Source organism: Pleurodeles waltl, chromosome 10 (assembly GCF_031143425.1).
Source record: "Pleurodeles waltl isolate 20211129_DDA chromosome 10, aPleWal1.hap1.20221129, whole genome shotgun sequence".
Classification (NCBI taxonomy): domain Eukaryota; kingdom Metazoa; phylum Chordata; class Amphibia; order Caudata; family Salamandridae; genus Pleurodeles; species Pleurodeles waltl.
Window position 1 is genome coordinate 899,385,068 of NC_090449.1, and position 19,910 is coordinate 899,404,977.

At 47.1% G+C, this 19,910-nt stretch overlaps 1 protein-coding gene across 6 annotated transcripts in view; it reads right to left on the bottom strand.

Annotated features, from left to right (window-relative positions):
- The window catches only part of CDK6 (cyclin dependent kinase 6), a 609,297-nt gene that overhangs the window by 69,089 nt on the left and 520,298 nt on the right, over positions 1-19,910 (bottom strand). The gene's annotated exons all lie outside the window — the stretch shown is intronic.

A 19,910-nucleotide genomic window follows, 5' to 3' on the forward strand; every position in this document is an offset into this window, starting at 1 on the left:
TCCAGAGTGTCCCACGCCTTGCAAAGCAATATGGCTGAAATCTGGGACACACTGGAGGAGCTCTGGGCACTACCCCTGGGGTGGTGATGGACAGGGTAGTGGTCACTCCCCTTTCCTTTGTCCAGTTTCGCGCCAGAGCAGGAGACAAGGGGTCCCTGAACCGGTGTAGACTGGTTTATGCAAGGAGTGCACCATCTGTGCCCTTCAAAGCATTTCCAGAGGCTGGGGAGGCTACCCCTCCCCAGCCTGTAACACCTATTTCAAAAGGGAGAGGGTGTAACACCATGCTCTCAGAGGAAATGCTTTGTTCTGCCTTCCTGGGACTGAGCTGCCCAGACCCCAGGAGGGTATAACCCTGTCTGTGAGGTGGCAGCTGCTATAGCTACAGTGCAAGCCTCAGTGAGCTGGTTTGGCAGTACTGGGGGTCCATGCTGGAACCCCCAGGATGCATGGAATAGGCTCCCCAATACCAGATTTGGAATGGGGGGCCAATTCCATGATCTAAGACATGTTACATGGCCATATTCAGAGTTACCATTGTGAAGCTACATATAGGTATTGACCTATATGTAGTGCACGCGTGTAATGGCATTCCCGCACTCACAAAGTCCCAGGAAATGGCCCTAAACTATGTGGGGGCACTTTGCTAGTGCAAGGGTTCCCACACACTTAGTAACTTTGCACCTAACCTTCAGCAAGTGAGGGTTAGACATATTGGTGACTTATAAGTTACTTAAGTACAGTGAAAATGGCTGTGAAATAGTGTGTGCACTATTTCACGCAGGCTGCAATGGCAGGCCTGTGCAAGAGTTTGTCTGAGCTCCCTATGGGTGGCAAAAGAAATGCTTCAGCCCATATGGATCTCTTGGAACCCCAATGCCCTGGGTACCTAGGTACCATATACTAGGGACTTATTAGGGGGGTCCAGTGTGCCAATTGAAATTGGTAAATGAAGTCACTAGCCTACAGTGACATATTTAAAAGCAGAGAGAGCATAAGCACTGAGGTTCTGGTTAGCAGAGCCTCAGTGACACAGTCAAGCACTATACAGACACACACATTAAGCCATAAACTATGAGCACTGGGGCCCTGACCAGCAGGATCCCAGTGAGACAGGCAAAAACATGCTGACATACAGGTAAAAATGGGGGTAACATGCTAAGGAAGATGGTACTTCCTACAGCAGTATTTCATTATCAGGACATGTAAAATACCCCAGTATATGTCCTACCTTTTAAATACACTGCACCCTGCCCATGTGGCTGCCTTGGGCCTACCTTAGGGGTACCTTACATGTAGTAAAAGGGAAGCTTTGAGCCTGGCAAGTGGGTGCACTTGCCAGTTTGAAATGGCAGTTTAAAACTGCACACACAGTCACTGCAGTAGCAGGTCTGAAACATGGTGACAGGGCTACTCATGTGGGTGGCACAATGAGGGCTGCAGACCCAATAGTAGCATTTGATTTACAGGTCCTGGGCACACATGTTGCACTGTACTATTGACTTACGGGTAAAACAACTATGCCAATCATGGATAAACCAATCATCAGGTCAATTTAGACAGAGAGCACTTGCAGTTTAGCACTGGTCAGCAGTGGTAAAGTGCTCAGGGTCAAAAAGCCGGCAAAAAATAAATGTAGCACATAGTCAAAAACATATATTTATTTTAGTTAATTAATTTGTGTTCATACCATATTCTTTCAGAATATGTAATATTAATTTCAATATGTATTGTTAATTTTAAAGCAAATCAACATCGATTCAAGGCAAGCCATATTTAAACAGTGAGCATTTTAATTTACACATGGCTTGTGTTTATTTCGATATGTGATTTATTCATTTCAAAGCATGCTATATTTATCTCATGTAGTTTCATATCCATTTCAATAAGTGTCATATTAATTTTAATGAATGTCATATTAATTTTGATATGGGTCATATCTACTTCATCAGATATCATATTCATTTGAAAATGGTTCATATAAATCTTAACATGTGTAATACTGCTTTAAATGAATGGCATATTCGTGTCAGTGGATGTCATATTCATCTTAACACCTGACATTATAATTTTAATATGGGTCATATCCATTTCAACGTAGGTCAAATTCCTTTCAATATATGCAATATTCATGTTGCTTTGTATCATATTGATTTCAAAGCATAACATTCATTTTGACAAGTTTCATTTTAATGTCAGCATTGGTCATATTCAGTTTAAGGCATGTTGAGTTCATTTCAAAAGGGCTCATATTAATTTCATGTCATATTCAACTTAGCATGTGTCATATTCCTTTCAATAGATGTCTCATTCATATTTACGCATGATATTGATTTAACATGACTCATACCAATTGCAACACATATTATAATCGTGTCAATGTGTATCATATTACTTTCAATGCAAACTATATTCATTTTTTTTATAAATGTAATGTTCATTGCACATTATATTCCTTTTAGAATAATGAATTTTAATTTCAGTACCTTATATTCATTTCAAGCTGTCATATTCATTCCAATGTGTGTCATATTCCTCTTGGCAAATGTCAGTCGTTTCAAGAAATGCCTCATTTTTTTTGACAAATATTGTATGTGTTTCAGTGATTACTTTATTATTTACAGTGAGGGCCATATTTATTTCAGTATGATTGATATATATTTCATTATATCTCGTATTCAATTCTGAGTGTTAGTTATTCATAATAATCACTAAGTAGCATATTCACTTTGACTGGTTTCATATTTGTTTTGGTTCAAGTCAGATTCACTCTGCCAGGTATCATATTTATTTTGACACATAGTACATTCATTCTGGTGTATGTCATATTCATTTTGCAACACACTATGCATTCCAGAAGGTGTCCTATATAGGGAGCTGTAATTTTGACATGAACAGCTTTCCATAGACAGCCACCGTCGAGTGTTCAGCACTGGAAAGGCACTAATAATAAACCAGCTAGGAACTCTGTTGTATGTACACAAGAAACAAAGACCGATCACACTAGAGGACGCGTGGCAATGCGTATGTGCAGCTGCAGCCGCCGCAAATCTCAAGTGGAGGGGCAGGGGGGTAGGGAAGGTGAAAATTATTAAAAATAATTTTTAAAAAATGAGCACGATCGCGTGTGTAAAACCTTGAATTGGCAAGGAGCTCTTGAATAAACAGTAGAATTAAACTGGTAGTAATGCAAAGCGCTTGATAACTGCCTAGCGAAATTGTGCTGTGTAGGAAATAAAAAGAAAAAGCAGTCCAGAAACCATGCGGAAAACATGGTGCCTCGTATGTTTCCAGTAGTTGGCCGGTGCGCTCGAGGAGGGCTAAACATCAGAAAAGGCATGAGGTACACATGCCTTTCACAAATAAATCAAGGGAAGGCAAGTCCACAAACAAATGAAAGTGATGGACATGACTGTAGTGTCGGCGACCGCCGGCACTTCGGTTTGAAAAAATAAATACACACACAATAGTTTTAAGTGTTGTACTAAACTCTCGGGCTGGCGCGAATCAGCAGCGACGAACGTGCCGATGCGATCGCTTCTCGTATCTGGCGCCGCGTCCCTGCTGCCACGCCCCTGCCCTTCAACTTTATTACCGCGGTCACCTGACCGTGGACAAACCAACTCACCCCACTTTCACAGGGGGAAATACACATGGTGCCGGGAAAACGCCACACCCGAGCACCGCACAGATCCGTAGTGCCCAGCGTCCAGTTACATCCAGAGAACTAACATGACCCACTTAGCTCCGCTATTAAGTCGTCTATTGTGGGTGTCAGATGTCTCTCACGCTTGATGGCGGTGTTGGGGAGGCGCATGTCCACACATATGCGGACTTCTCCTGGTTGCTGTGGTTTTCGCGCCACCACTATGGGCGATACCCACGCCATTGGTCCTGTCACTTTCTCAATTATGCCAGCCTTTTCAAGTTGTTCGAGTTCTTTCTCCACTTGGGGCCGGAGATGGAATTCTATCCTTCTGTGCCTGAGGGCCACCGGTTGAACAGTCTCGTCGATATGTAACCTCACCTCTTTGTTCTTTAAACATCTAATTCCCTCAAACACCTGATGATACTGGGCAATGAGTTCTGCACTGTCTCCTGATGTATGCCAAACGCAAACGTGACTACTCCCAGGTTTTCCGCCGTCTGGCAGCCTAAGAGCATTCCGTGTCCTTCTTCAGCTACATATACTTTAGCACCAATAGTGTTGGACCCATGCGCAACAGTGGTCTGGAACACACCTTTTAGTGCGAGCGGGGTGTTTTGTCCATATGCATACACTCTGATTTTTGTCTTGGTGAGCACCGGTAGCGGGCTCATCCTCTGATACTCGCTAGCAGCGAGGATGTTTATAGACGCTCCCGTGTCGACAACAGCAAGGATATCATGAGTGTCCGCATTTATTGGGCACCTGGGAAGTCTTTTCGATGACTGGGCTGCGTTTCCAATGGCGAACAGCGAATGAATGACATGCTCTTCTGCCTCATCGTCGTCCATGTCACTCCCGTGTTCCGATTTACTTGCCGTGATGTTGACTGCTGCGGTGCCAATCCGTGACTTGCCTGATCGACATACTCTTGCAAAATGATTTAACTTCCCACAGTTTGCACATTTTCTTCCTTTTGCCGGGCACTCAGTCGATCGATGTGGTGGGCCACCACAGTACCCACATTGCTTTTGCTGCTGTCTTTGCGGGCGCAGCTTTGTTTTGGTCGTGGGTGCCGCTACCAAATTTAGAGATTCCTCCTTGATGGGTCTCTGCAACACTGCCTCAATGTGAGACGCTCGCGCCTTTGACAGTTCCTTAGTGCATCCCATCCTGAGGATGTCAGCTAGAGACCTCCCTGATTCCTCCAGAATTTGTTCACGTAACTTTATTGACGCGCACCCCTGTATTACCTGCCCTCGTATTTCTTCTGCTTCATCAGCGAATCGGCAGGTGCTGGCCAGTCCGCGCAGCCGCAAGTGGAACGAATCAATAGACTCCTCTGGTTGTTGTCATGCTTGTCTGAAGACAAATCGTTCATAATCCGTGTTAGCCATTGGTTCAAAATGTTTGTTCAGAGCCGCTATCAGGGTGTGATGTGTTTTGGGGGCGTCTTCCGGGAGGTTCTTCGATATGTTATAAATGTTCCCCCTAAATGGATGATCATCGCCCGTTTCTGATCGTCCTCCACTTTAGTGGCCTCAAAAAATAACATTACTCTTGCCACCCACTCTCTCCACATTGGAGCTTGTGCTGAAGGAGTTCCTTCCTCCAAAAACGGTTCTATGGGCGGACTAACAGACATGACGGGCGATGGTGGGGCAGACAGTCTTACTAACAGGGTGTCTGTTGCAGTACCTGGGTGCCGTCTCTATGGCAGCTGAACGTCCTCGGTGGGCGCAACTGGAGATGGGACTCAACCAATTGGAGTATCGCCTCTCTTCTTGGGTCCTATGTGGCTGGCACAGTACAGCTCTGACACAATGGTTTTACTCGTGGCCGCAAACTGCTCGGTTGAGCAGCACCAGGAGCCTTTGGGGCGTGGTCTGACGATGTGGGCGCGGCCAATGGACTAGGCCTGCAGCCACACAATGTGCTCCACGGTTAGAGTGGTCCTGGCTGCTCTTTAGCACCTGGGTGTGGCAGCTAGCTATCAGCTGCTGGCCTGGACGCTCACCAGTTCCCAGGGTAAACACCGATGCAGGTGCTGGGGCCCACATGGCACGAGCACCGCAGGGACTGCGGACGCCATGGGGCAATTTTCGCTACGACGGTTGAACACCCTCGTCGCCAAATTGTAGTGTCAGCGACCGCTGGCATTTCGGTTTGAAAAAATAAACACACACACAATAGTTTTAAGTGTTGTACTAAACTCTCGGGCTGGCGTGCATCAGCAGCGACGAATGTGCCGATATGATCGCTTCTCACATCTGGCGTCGGGTCCCTGCTGCCACACCCCTGCCCTTCAACTTTATTACTGCGGTCACCGGACCGCGGGCAAACCAACTCACCCCACTTTCATAGGGGGAAATGCACATGGTGCCGGGAAAACGCCACACCCCCGAGCACCGCACAGATCCGTAGTGCCCGGCGTCCAGTTACATCACTGGCGCGACACTACAATGACATGGGTGTGGTTTAAAGCCCAACAAAAAGACAAGAGATCAGAAGCGCTTGTGCACTCTACCTAAAAATACATTTAAAAAAACATTTGTTTCACTATGTCCATGAATATCTTTGTTGCTCTTCACCTCATCTTCAATTATTTGAAGAGAAGGGATAGGAAAAAGAGGATTCACTAACATGTATAGACTTTGGGCCTGATTTACAGCTTGATGGATGGGGTTACTTTGTCACAAATGTGATGGATATCCAGTCTGCTGTATTACGATTCTATAATACCCTATGGACATCGTAAAATGGTGGATAGGATATCCTTTATGTTTGTGACAGAGTAACCCATCCGCCAAACTCTACATCAGACCGTACGTTGGTTAGGTGTGCAATATGTAATGTCTAATGGATACCTCTAAGCACAGATTCCTCACCTTGTTCCTCATGCGTTGATGCAGGCACCAATGCTGAAGGAAGAATCAATATTTATATCAGAGATGCACCCTCTTTGACCACAGTCTCAATAGGTTTCAGACAGAATGCTTCATTTAACACAATAATTTTAGATTCCGAACCACATGATGGTGATGATTGAGATGATGAATCCCACCTTTATGATGATGAAAACCCCGAGGCCAGTGGCCTTGATACATTTCCTAATACTGGCCTAAAGTCTCCACCCGGTCCTTCTACAGAAGAATCTGTTTCTTTTACCATGGTGGTCAGAAGAGCAGCAGAAGTCTGTCATCTACAACTGCCCTCAGTAGAGGGGACAACAAGCCTCATCAAAGGTCTGCAGCCATGGAAGACTCCAGCAGAGCCACCCCAGCACTTCAATGAGGCACACACAGACACAGTTATAGGCACCTGGGCAAAGCTAGGATCTTGCCCTCCTGCCAAGCTCCATATAGCCTGGAAACACAGACCTGCTCCAGGGGCCCTATCTTTCCTCCTGCAACCACTGAGAGTTTTGTAGTTCAGGCTACTTCAGGCCTCCACCAGTAGGCTGAATCCAAATGCATTGCTGTCTATTCCGCCAGAGAGTTGAAATGAATGGAAGCATTTTAGAAATGTATATTCTCAACTTCCAGCTATCCACTCAGGTCAGTAAATTCAAGTTGGCCCATAGGGAATTGTTTGTATGCATTGAGGGATGTGGTGGCTGACATTTTGCCAGCGAATCCATGCAATCTTTGTACCAACCTTCAACAAATCATTCAGGATTGCCAAGACATAGTGAAATATGTAATTAGGTCGGGTCAGGCCTGGACACCACCAACTGTCTGAGTAGGGCAGTTGGCACCAGTGTGGTGCTTTTACACCAAGCCTAGATACACTCTGCAGATTTCCCTAGTAATCACTCACAGTTATGATGGCACCCATATCTTCAGAGACAAAGCCGAGTTGGTGTTGGAGCACTTCAAAGACAGCAAAGCAACAGTGCACTCCCATGGCATAGCACCTCCATTCCCACAGCAGTATATGTTACCTTTCACGGCTTCGGGTGAGATGTTCAACGGAGGCCACGTCAAACCTTGCCTCAGCAACAATAGCTCTCCAAAACATTTCTAGGCAGAGGTCAGGAATCCAGGGGCAACAAACTACTCAATCCCCACCCCAAATTCCTTTTAGCTGGTCCTCAGCATATTTCTACCTGGTTGGAGGCTGGATAAGTCATTACCACTATGCATGGCAACGCTTTACATCAGACACATCAGTGTTTCAAATTGTAAAATATGAATATTCCCTATGCTTCCTTTCCACCCTTCCAAACATGCCAATTACACCCCAACAGCTTCTGGGGGATAACTTATCCATTCACTCACAAGAAGTTCAAGCTGTCTTGGAGAAGTGAGATGTAGAAAGGGTGCCAGCATCGGAAGTAAGGAATGGTTGCTACTCATGCTATTTTCATGTGCCAAAGAAGGATGGGGCCTTTTTCCTATTTTAGACCCCACTTTCTAAACTTCTTCCTCAAGAAGGACAGGCTCAAGATGCTCTCTCTAGCCCAAGTTCTGTCTGTGCTGGATCTATGTGACTGGATGGTGGCATTTGATCTACAGGATGCCTATTTCCATGTTGCCGTCCTGCAGTCCCACAGATGCTACCTGCGGTTCCAAGTAGCACACAAAGACTATCAGTTCTCGGTGCTCCCCTCGGGTGTTTGTGAAAGTAATGATTGCGGTTGCTGCTGATCTTTGGAGGGTGGGAATATCAGTCTCCCCCTAACTCAATGATGATGACCAATCTCATTGACATTGGCGAGATTCTCCATTTATGCATCAAAGTCACACCTGACTCCTTAACAGAGCCTCCCTTTCATGGGAATTAACCAGACAGGGTGCTGTTTTGAGCCATCCCTCCACCTCTACAAGTCTGGAATATTTGGGCTGTGATCACGATGTTTGAAAACTTGACCTGGGTTACAGCGACAATGGTTCTGAGGCTTCTGGCTGCCTTTTGCCTGCTAGTAGACCACCCCAGTTGGCACATGTGAGCTCTACAGTTAGATCTGAAGTCTCAATGGGCTCAGCAACCAGATTCCTTCCAGGGATCAGAGGACACTGCAACAGATCTGCATTGGTGGTTGCTGGACCACAATTTAACAAGCAGCAGATCCCTCTTCCTAGCCCATCCGAGCTAATGATTGTGACGGATGCAATGTTGCTGGGATGGGAAGGCAATCTGGGAAAAGGGGAAATAAGATGACTTTGGTCACTAGCAGATCACCACCTCCACATCAACCTGCTGGAGTTGTGGGAAATTTGCTTGGCACTAAAGTTTCCTCCCGTCCATCAAGGGGTAACAGGTGCAGGTCCTTACAGACAGTACCACCTCCTGGTGCTAATGCAACATGTGTGGTGGGGTGGGGACATGGGTCCTGTGCTAGGAGGTCATCTGGAGCTGAATGAATCATCAGGATATGTTTCCAGTCATAAAACGCTTGGCATGAACTTTAAACGTCTGGGTGGACAAACTCAGCCAGTGTTCCCTAGTGAATGACGGCTACACTCAGAGGTGGCAAAGGGTATCTTTAAGCAATTAAAGTAACCCTGTCTCAAGCTTTTCTTTTCGCCAGTACTGAAAACATGCACACTGATGTTCCCAAGGCAATTCTCCCTCAAATCTGCCTTTCGGTTGGACTGGAGCTCAGGACTGCTGGTCACCTTACCGCCTCTACCACTCCAGCCCAGATTTCTGAAATAGACTATGAACAACCAGCCCTAAGTCATCCTAGTGACTCTGGACAGGGCCAAGAGAGTGTGGTACCCAGAACTTCATGACCATCTGTCCTCCGATTTGGCTGCTTCTTCAGTGGGGAGGGGAGTCTACTGTCAAAACTGCTGTACAGGGTGCTGCACTCGAGCCTGCACAACTTTAGCCTCAATGCTTTAAGACTGATTTGCGACAATTGACAGCCTTCAATCTCAGTCCTGAAGTGGAGAATGTGGTTTTGGCAGCAGCCATCCCTCTAATAAGAACAACTATGCGAGGGTCTGTGAGAAATTTGCTGATTGGTGTTCTTCCCAACACAGCCAAACATTACAGGCCCAATTGTCATTTTTTTCACCTTTTCTCCCTTCTTTAGATGTTTCGTTCAATTTATGTACTTTTGTTTAATCTAAGGTAGGACCTTATCACCACACCTAACTATAATGCGACTTTAATCTTTGTCTTTTTCAGTGAATTTCAGTTTCTGATGGATACAACTACCTGTGGACTCCTTACTTTATTAATTCTCCCAATGCGCCAGCATTCAACGGAAATTTTCTTCCTAGATCCTCACGTCGACGAGGACGCCACAATTGTACGGCTCCGCACGCAACTCTGTCTGACGTCATTGTGGCAATAAGAAGTCCTTGCCGGCCTGCTGACGTCAGTTCCCTTTTTTACACACCTTCGACCCTAACGTTTTTTTCCTACCTCTCGATCATTTACTGTTTCGAGAAGTTGTTGTTGAGCGTTACAATGTCTCCATAAAAAAAAAATCGGGATTTAAGCCTTGTTATGAGTGCGTGGGTCGCATGTCGGTGACAGACCCTCATGAGAAATGCTCCTGGTGCCTGAGCTCAGACCACGACGTGGAGGGATGCATGTCCTGCCAGCGGATGAACCCGAAGGCCTTGAAGAAGAGAGAGGCTAAGCTCTTCTTGGCGAAAGCTAAGCAGGAGAAAAGGGGTCATCGAAGATCAAAGGCGAGGGATATTTCTTCGCATAAGTCCTTGAGGTCGACGCCGGCACAAATCTTGACGCTGTTCTTCCAGGGATCGGTCTCGGTCCCCTCCGAGACGGCACCATGCGGTGTGGGAGATCAGTCCTACGGTGACTCCTCAGCCTCAGAGACTACAGGATTCTCCGGCGCCGACGTTGATAGAGATCGCCGAGTCCCCAGTGAACCCTAAGGCTCAGTTTTCTCCTGTGTCCACTCAGGGCCAGGAGTCGGGTGTGCAGGCATCGGAGTCTGTTCAGACTCCCGGGGCAGATCCATCAGCGTTCCTCAATGCTATGTGTAGCAGTTTTAACAGAGTTATGGACCCCCGCTGGTGCGCCTCCTGGTACCACGGGTCGGTTAGCGTTTACCCTGGGTTGTCCGGCGCCATACAAACAGGCTCTGTTTGTACCCTTCTATCTGGGTGAAGGTGCTGGTTCGGCGCGATGACTTCACCACCCCGGATGATGCTGCAGACGGCGCTGATGGAGTCAATGCCGGTGCCCGATGGATCCTGTTCGACCCACAGTGTCTCTCCATCCTCTCCTCCGCTGGAGAGTCCATCTGCTTTGAAGCCGGCGTCATCGTCGTCGGCTAATTCTCTGTCAACGCCGCATTTGGAGTCTAGACTGAGGTCGAGGAGAAGGGCCTTGAGGCTTTTGGAGGAGCAGGAGTATCAGCAACAGCTGTTGGAGGAAGGAGAAATTATGGACCCTATGGGTGAATTTCAAGGCCTAGACTCTGCAAGTGGCTTGGATACATCCCCTGAGAGGGATTTCTCATCCCCTGGAGAGCTCACAGCGGAGGCAGCTTCTTACCACAGTGTAATAAGAAAGGCTGCTGAGTTTTTGGACCTTCCGTTGCCGGCATCAGAGACAAAGACAAACATTTTAACGGAGGTGTTACATCCATCGGGTACATCTTCTGAGCCTCTCCTCCCGTTTAATGATGCTCTTTCTGGACATTTGGAGGAAGCCTGTCACAACTCCAGCATTTTCCAGGACTGTGGCTAGGAGGTACAGAGTTGCTCCAGGGAATCCGCAGTTTATTTCTCCGCCTGAGAGGTTGGTGGTGCAAGCCTCTTGTTCTGCAAGGTCTGCTCCTGGTTCCTCCCCTGCAACTCCTTCAGATAGGGAGTCTAAGCATATGGAGCAAACAGCTAAAAAGGTCTTCTGCTCGTGCAGCATGGCCTTGAAGTCTCTCAATGCGACTTGTGTGCTGTGGAGGTATATCCATGCCCTAATTGACTCGGCAAGAGCCGTTGTGCCAAGATTGCCTCAGGATGTGCAGGGACAGTTTGATCAACTCCCGTTGGACAGTCAAGCAGCAGCCAAGCAGGTTATTCAATCTGGCTTGGACATGGCAGATTCGGTTGCCAGGGCAAAGGGCACTTCAGTGGCAACCAGGAGGCATGCCTGGCTCAGGGCTTCTGGTTTCTCAACGGGTGTTCAGACCACTCTTATGGACCTTCCTTTTGATGGAGAGAAGTTGTTTAGGTCCAAAGCAGACTCAGCTTTAGAATGATTTAAAGACAGCAGGGCTACTGCAAGGTCTTTGGGACTCCAAGCATCATCGTCTACACCCCTCAGGTCTTTTCAAAGGTTCAGGGGTTTTGGCCGGGGGTCCTCTTTCCATGGAAGGCCACAATCCAGCATTCAGCAGCCTGCCAACCCTCTTTACAGATCTTATAGAGGTCAGGTGAGGGTTAGGATACGAGGAGCTGCTCAGTAGCCTTCCACTTTGTCCTCTTCCTCTGAGGGAGCCCAGGAAGGAAAGCAGCCCTAGGTTTCTCTCCATTTTGCATCATGTTTCTCCTGTAGGAGGAAGGTTATCTTGTTTTCTCCACGAGTGGTAGATAATCACATCGGACTCTTGGGTGCTGAATATTGTGGTGAAAGGTTATGCCCTTCCTTTTCTGGATTTTCCCCCTCCCATTCCTCCCCATCATTTGTTTTGCACAGATCATCTCCTGTTGCTTCAACAGGAAGTGCAGGCCTTTTTGTTAAAAGGTGCATTGGAGTTGGTTCCGGAGCAGGAGAAGGGTCAGGGATGGTCAAATGAGGCCTATCCGGGATCTGAGGATTTTGAATTGGTTCCTCAAACAGGAGAAGTTCAAAATGCTGACCCTAGCACAGGTGCTTCTTGCGTTGAACAAGGAAGACTGGATGGTGTCTGTCGACTTGCAGGATGCTTATTTTCATATCCCCATTCTGAAGTCGCACAGGAAGTATCTCCGGTTTGTGGTAGGGTCGCAACACTACCAGTTTGCGGTCCTTCCTTTTGGTCTTACTTCCGCACCTCGAGTCTTCACAAAGGTGATGGCAGTGGTTGCAGCGGACCTCAGAGGAAGGGAGTATCTGTATTCCCTTACCTGGACAATTGGCTGATCAAAGTCAGGTCCCCAGAGCTCGTGCTGCATCACTTGCAAGTGACAACCCAGCTGCTGTTCAACCTGGGCTTTACAGGAAATGTGCTCAAATCTGACCTGGAGCCCTCTCAGCGCCTCCTGTTCATAGGGGCAGTACTGGACACAACACTGAATCGGGCCTACCCTCCTCCTCAGAGGATTCAGGACATTCAGGCGTTGATTCAAATGTCTCAGAATGGAGCGGCTGTTCCAGTCCTCAAGGTCCTATGTCTGCTCGGTCTGTTCGCTTCTTACATTCTGTTGGTCACTCTGTTGGTCACTCATGCACTAGGCACATGAGGGCTCTCCAGTGGTGCCGCCGCAAGCATTGGTTTCAACACAAAGGGGATCTCGAGGAGTCGATAACGATCTCCAGAGATGCTGCAGTGCATCTACGATGGTGGGCTGTGGACGGCAACCTTTCCCAAGGAAGCTGTTTTATCTACCACCTTCGGTGGCCATGGTCATAACGGATGCTTCCACTCTAGGGTGGGGAGCTCATCTGGGGGACCTGGAGATCAAAGGTCATTGGTCTCCAGTGGAACAGATGTTAGAATTACGGGCAATACGTCTGGCTCTCAAGGCCTTCCTCCTGTCCATTCGCGGTCAGTCAGTTCAAGTCTTGACTGACAACACTACCACGATGTGGTACATCATCAAGCAGGGAGGATTAGGGTCATACCTTGTCTGCAGAGAGGCTCTGCTGCTCTGCTGCTCTGGTCCTGGGCACAGGACCATCGGATTTGCATAGTAGCAAACCATCTGGCCGGACTCCTCAATGTACAGTCTCAGTTGGCATTTCTCGGCCGATCACGAGGGGCGTCTCCTTCTTCACATCTCCCAGATGTGGGGATTTCTATAGGTAGACCTGTTTGCCACTCAGGAGCACGCACACTGCCAGTCGTTCTGCAGCCTCCAGTATCCGGTGCAGGGGTTGTTGGGGGACACGTTTCAGATGTCTTGGTGCGACCAGTTGCTTTACGCGTGTACCCCATACCTTTGATTTCTCGAGTTCTGGGGAAGATTCGCTAGGATCGAGCTCAAGTCATTTTAATAGCCCCAGATTGGCCAAGAATGGTGTGGTACACAGACCTTCTCCAACTCTCAATCTGCCTGCCGCTTCATCTCCCTTACAGGGTAGACTTCCTCTCGCAGTCGCACGGGCAGGTTCTACACCCCCACCTCCAGAGCTTGCACCTACAAGCCTGGAGATTGAACGGGGCAATCTGAGTTCCTTTTCTCTCCCTCCAGAAGTGGTGGATGTTATCTTCTCGGCCAGACGACACTCCACCAAGACTGTCTATGCTAACAGATGGGCAAAATTTGTTACTTGGTGTGGAGAGAGGCAAATTGATCCCTTAAAGGCCCATTTGTCTGATGTTTTACTTTTTGCCCTTTCCTTGGCGCAGAACGGTTGTGCAATTGCAACTGTGAAGGGTTATTTGTCAGAGCTGTCTGCCTTTCTTTGTCTTCCTGATCATCCTTCCATGTTTAAGTCCCCTATAGTTATAAGGTTCCTTAAAGGCTTGACTAACAAGTTTCCTCCCACTCCGTTTGTCATGCCTCAGTGGGATTTGAATTTGGTTCGGACTTTTTTGATGGGTTCACTATTTGAGCCTATGCATTCTTGCCCGTTGAGGATTTTAGTTTTAAAAACAGTTTTCCTAACGGCTATCACGTCAGCTAGACGTGTGAGTGAGCTTCAGGCTCCTAGTGTGAAACCTCCTTTTACAACCTTTCATGCTGACAAGGTTGTGCTGAGAACAAGGGCAGCTTTCCTTCCTAAAGTGGTCACTCCCTTTCATATAGGTCAGTCTATAACACTCTCGTCCTTTTACCCTCCTCCCCATTCATCGAAGGAGGAGGAAAGACTTCATTGCTTGGATCCAAGAAGGGTTCTGAGTTTCTGCATAGAGTTGATGATCAACTTTTCATTGGATATGTGGGCAAGATGAAGGGCAGAGCCCTCCACAAGAGAACTCTTTCCAGGTGGGTCATTCTTTGCATATTCACTAGCGAAGAAGGTTCCTCCTGAAGGTATTAGGGCCCATTCCACTAGGGCTAAGTCTGCCACTAAGGCCTTGGCTAGAGGTGTCCCAGGTGTTGCAATGTGTAAGGCCGCAACTTGGGCTTTAGTCCACACTTTCGCGAAGCATTATAGCTTGGACTCAGAAGTTATGTGGGACGGGCATTTTGCACATTCTGTTTTGCAGGATTTCTTGGTTTGACCGGTCAGGCACCCACCTTTGAGTGCGGTACTGCTTTGTGATTCTATTCGTAAGGTGAGGAATCCACAGGTAATTGTATCCATCAGAAGAACGCTTTTTCTGGTGGACACAGTAGCTACCTGTGGATTCCTCACAGTCCCTCCCACCTCCCCTTTGCCTGTCTGGTCATACCAAGACTTCTTTTATTATAAATGTATATAAGTTTTTGGTGTTTTTATATAAATATATATTTGGGTTTATATTTGGATTGGTATATATTGTTCTTGTGAGGTCGGTATTCACCAGTCCACCTCAAAGACACGTAAAAAATGGAGAAACAGACGTCAGCATGCCGGCAAGGACTTCTTATTGCCACGATGACGTCAGATAGAGTCTGTTTACAAACGGTCTATACACACAGGGCTTAGGTACGTTCTAACTTTCCATACGTTAGACTAATTATTTCTACACTTCTCCTTATTCTTAGGGGCATTTGAACCCCCGCTGTTTTTTTACGACATATTTCAACCCCCATACGGCGACTTTCCTAATCTGGGTAGGTCCTTTTCAGGTTGCTTGCTGTCATGAGTTACTTCTATGGTATTGGCATTAATTTTGTCTCTTATTGATTCTTATTGCCTTCCCATTTATTTTTCTCATAGACACAGGTTAATACGTTGTGCCATCCCAACGGGAATAGTATTTATGGTCAGCACCTTTCCTCTACCATGTTTTCTGAGGTACTTTATGTTTTTCTTATTTTTTGGACACTGCGCTATCCCACTCTCTCTTAATTAGTGCACTATCTCACTTCTTTTATGTTTTTTGCTGTAAAAATAGGTAACATTTATACACGCGGTGATTCTATGCATCTGTTTCCCACCATCCTTTTCTCTATTCTATCTTCTTGATATACTTTAACATTTCAGCCGAAATTGACATCTTTTATGTTGATCAAGTATTTAGTAAATAAATATTTCTTAGTGATTATTTGTGCACACAATTTTGAAATATGAGCACTATGGTTGTGCATTTCTTTTCCTTTGTGTAACTAGGTTCACAGTTTGATGTGTTTTTATACTCACTGTCAGTGGATGTATATTATTTTTAAAAATAGATCCCTTCTTATTTTGTTTTCAGCCTTGAAAAAGTCCAATAGGACGAAACACGTGTTGGCTGTTTTCTGTTGTTTTCATATACGGACTTATTTACTTCTTGAACCATTATATCAGGTCTTGCTTGCAAAAGAATAAATCTTCTATGGACTTTTTATTGACTCGTTGAGTGCCCTGGTTGTGCTTTCTCCTTTGCATCTTGTAGCTACAGCACATACCGTAGATGGTTCCATGTTTGTGGTCCACCTGTGGTCTGGTGTACCTAAAAAACCCGTGGTGGTTGGGTTTTTCAACCAGGATTGCACCATTCGCCACTTGCCTTCTACTACTACAAGACTTTCAACTGTGTTGTGTCGGATGTGCAACGTTAGCATTAACCACCTTGCCTTTTCAGATAGATTCGTGTGCACAGCCGTGCAATTGTGACGTCCTCCTCGACGTAGGGAGCTAGGAAGAACATTTCTATCGAATGCCGGCGCATTGAGAGATTTCATAAGGTGAAGAATCCACATTTAGCTACTGTATCCACCAGAAAAAGCATTACCGAAGGTAAGTAGCTTGTTCTTTTTTAACATAAAGTAAGATCTTAGTACCATAAGTGAATATATTGTCACTTTAACCTTTGTTTATTTCAGTGAATTTCTGTTTTTTTTCTCATATTCACCCAACCCCCCCAATGAGCAAAGCTTTTGTCCATGTTCAAGGGAGGTTTGGCCTCTGAGCTGAACACCATAGGGGTGCACCCAATCCGCACCTTGCATGGCCAAAGGCTGTATATGGCTGGGTCAGGCTCTTTGTTCAATCCCCCTGTGGGTTGAGCACAGGGGGTTGCACATTTTTCCCATGATTTATTTTCTGTACCGTAACACTCTAGTAGTCCTGTGCCCAAAAGTCACCCCAGTGGTAGCTCAGAACTACCACATTATCTTACAGGAGCGCTGTGTTGGGTCATGCAGGACTACTGCAGTTAAATTTTTTTTTAGTCCCTAGCGGGGTCCTTCTGGTTCAACCCCACAGGTTTTTGAGAAAGTCTACATTACAGGTCATGGGAACATGATCACCTTTCCCAAACGAGTAAAAAACAAAAACATATAAGGGGGCAGGGTAGGGACACCCTGACCACCTGGCACTCAGGGGTGAGGGATACAAAGGACAAAAAAATATAGTTGTTTGTACCACGGGTACCATGACCTTCCTGTGAGGTGCAGCAAGAGTCATACTCCATGTAGGAAAATGCCACTGTTGGCATGGTTACCCCCTAACGTTTTGCCTTTTGTTGATGCCGGCTTTGATTGAAAGTGTGCTGGGACCCTGCTAACCAGGCCCCAGCACCAGTGTTCTTTCTCTAAAACTGTACCTTTGTTTCCACAATTGGCACAGCCCTGGCACACAGATAAGTCCCTTGTGAAAGGTACCCCTGGCACAAGGGCTGTGTAGCCAAGGAAGGTCTCTAAGGGCTGCAGCATGTATTATGCCACCCTGGGGACCCCTCACACAGCACATGCCCACAACCCACTGCCTGTGGCATAGGTAAGTCACCTCTCGAGCAGGCCTTACAGCCCTAAGGCAGGGTGCATGAGCACTATGCCCCTACACTGTCAAAGTGAATTCTTAGACATTGTAAGAGCAGGGCAGCCATAAAGAGTATATGGTCTGAGAGTTTGTCAAACATGAACTCCACAGTTCCATAATGGCTACACTGAATACTGGGAAGTTTGGTATCAAACTTCTCAGCACAATAAATCCACACTGATGCCAGTGTGGGATTTATTGAGAAATGCACACAGAAGACATCTTAGAGATGCCCCCTGCATGCCAGCCCAACTGCTAGTGCTAGACTGACCAGCCTAGCCAGCCTGCCAGTTCCAGACTAGTTTCTGGCCACATGGGGTAAGTGCCTTTGTGCACTCTGTGACCAGGAACAAAGCCTGTCCTGGGTGGAGGTGCTTCACACCACCCCCTGCAGGAACTGTGACACCTGGCCATGAGCCTCAAAGGCACAAGCATGGTGTTACAACACCCCAGGGCACTCCAGCTAGTGGAGATGCCCGCCCCCCCTGGACACAGCCCCCACTCTTGGCAGCAAGGCCAGAGGAGTTAAGGAGGAGTCACCCTCCAGCCAGGACAGACCCTAAGGTGTCCAGAGCTGAGGTGACCTCTTCCTTAGAAAATCCTCCATCTTGGCATGGAGGATTTAGCCCAATAGGATTAGGGATGTGCCCCCCTCCCCAAAGGGAGGAGGCACAAGGAGGGTGTAGCCACCCTCAAGGACAGTAGCCATTGGCTACTGCCCTCCAGCCCTAAACACACCCCTAAATCTAGTATTTATGGGTGACCCTGAACCCAGGAAATCAGATTCCTGATGACCTAACAAGAAGAAGGACTGCTGACCCTGCAGAGAAGAAAGAGACAACTGCTTTGTCCCCAGCCCTACCAGCCTTTCTCCAGATTCAAAGAACCTGCAACAGCGATGCATCCTGCGGGCCCAGCGACCTCTGCCAACTCAGAGGACTGCCCTGCTAACCCAAAGGACCAAGAAACTCCCCTGGACAGTGGCTCTGTCCAAAGCAACAAGAAGAAACCATCTTTAAAGGGACTCCCACCTCACTCCTGAAGCGTGAGTCCCCACCACTCTGCACCTGACGCCCCCGGCCCGTGTCCAAAGAAACCAACACCGCAGAGAGGACCACCAGGCAACTCCAACGACGTGTCCACCCTGAGCCAACCTCCCTGCACCCCCACGAAGATGCAGAGAGAATCCAGAGGACCCCCCTCACTGCAACTGCCCGGTAACAAAGAATCTGACGCCTGGAAGAAGCACTGCACCTGCAGCCCCCAGGCCTGTGAGGAACCCCCCCCAGTGCTCTACAAAACCCGCCTGGTCTGATCCCTGAGGACGTGCACCTACCTCTAGCAGACTGGAACCAGAGCACCACTAGTCTCCATAGGCACCTATGTTATTTGGGCCCCTCTTTGACCTCTGCACCTGACCGGCCTTGTGTTGCTGGTGCTGGGTGTTTGGGGTTAACTTAAACCCCCAATGGTGGGCTGCCTATGCCCCAGAGACTCAACTTGTAAATTCTTGACCTACCTGACAAACTAACCTTTACTTACCTCCACTAGGAACTGTTGAATTTTGCAGTGTCTACTTTTAAAATAGGTTATTGCTATTTTATGCCAAACTGTGTACATTACTGTTTTGATTCAAAGTTCTATATTTACCTATGCCAAGAGCCTTACAATTTATGTACTTAGCTGCAATCTGAATCTTGTGGTTCTAAATATAAATTAGGAAAATAATATTTTCCTATATAAAAACCTATTGGCCTGGAGTTAAGTCTTTGAGTGTGTGTTCCCATTTATTGCCTGTGTAAGCCTAACTGCTCGACCACACTACCACAAATAGAGCATTAGTGTTATCAGTTATTGCTACTATCAACCTCTAACTTGGACTCTGTGCACACTATCTCTCACTTTGAGATAGTATATACAGAGCCTGCTTCCTACACTCTAGGATCATGAAAACTTCAGTGAGAGGGGGGGGGGGGGTAAGGTGGTCGCAAGTCAAAGGGCCTCACACTGCAGCCAACCATATGCCAGCAAGGCTGGGCATAGAGGGAATTAGGGATTAACCTCCCGAGAGGACTTGGCTGCTGGACCTGCAGCAGCATGCAAGTTGGCAGTGGAAATGTTTTAGGCATCATCTCCAACCGATATCAAAGCCCCTACAGAGGTTGGGTTTAACTTGTTGGTGGAATTAAATCAACATTGTTTCCATATTTTCAGGTCAAAAGTTCACTGTTAGCCAATATTCAAAAAATTGTTCACATGATACCAGGATAAACACATGCATATCTGTAATTGATAACAA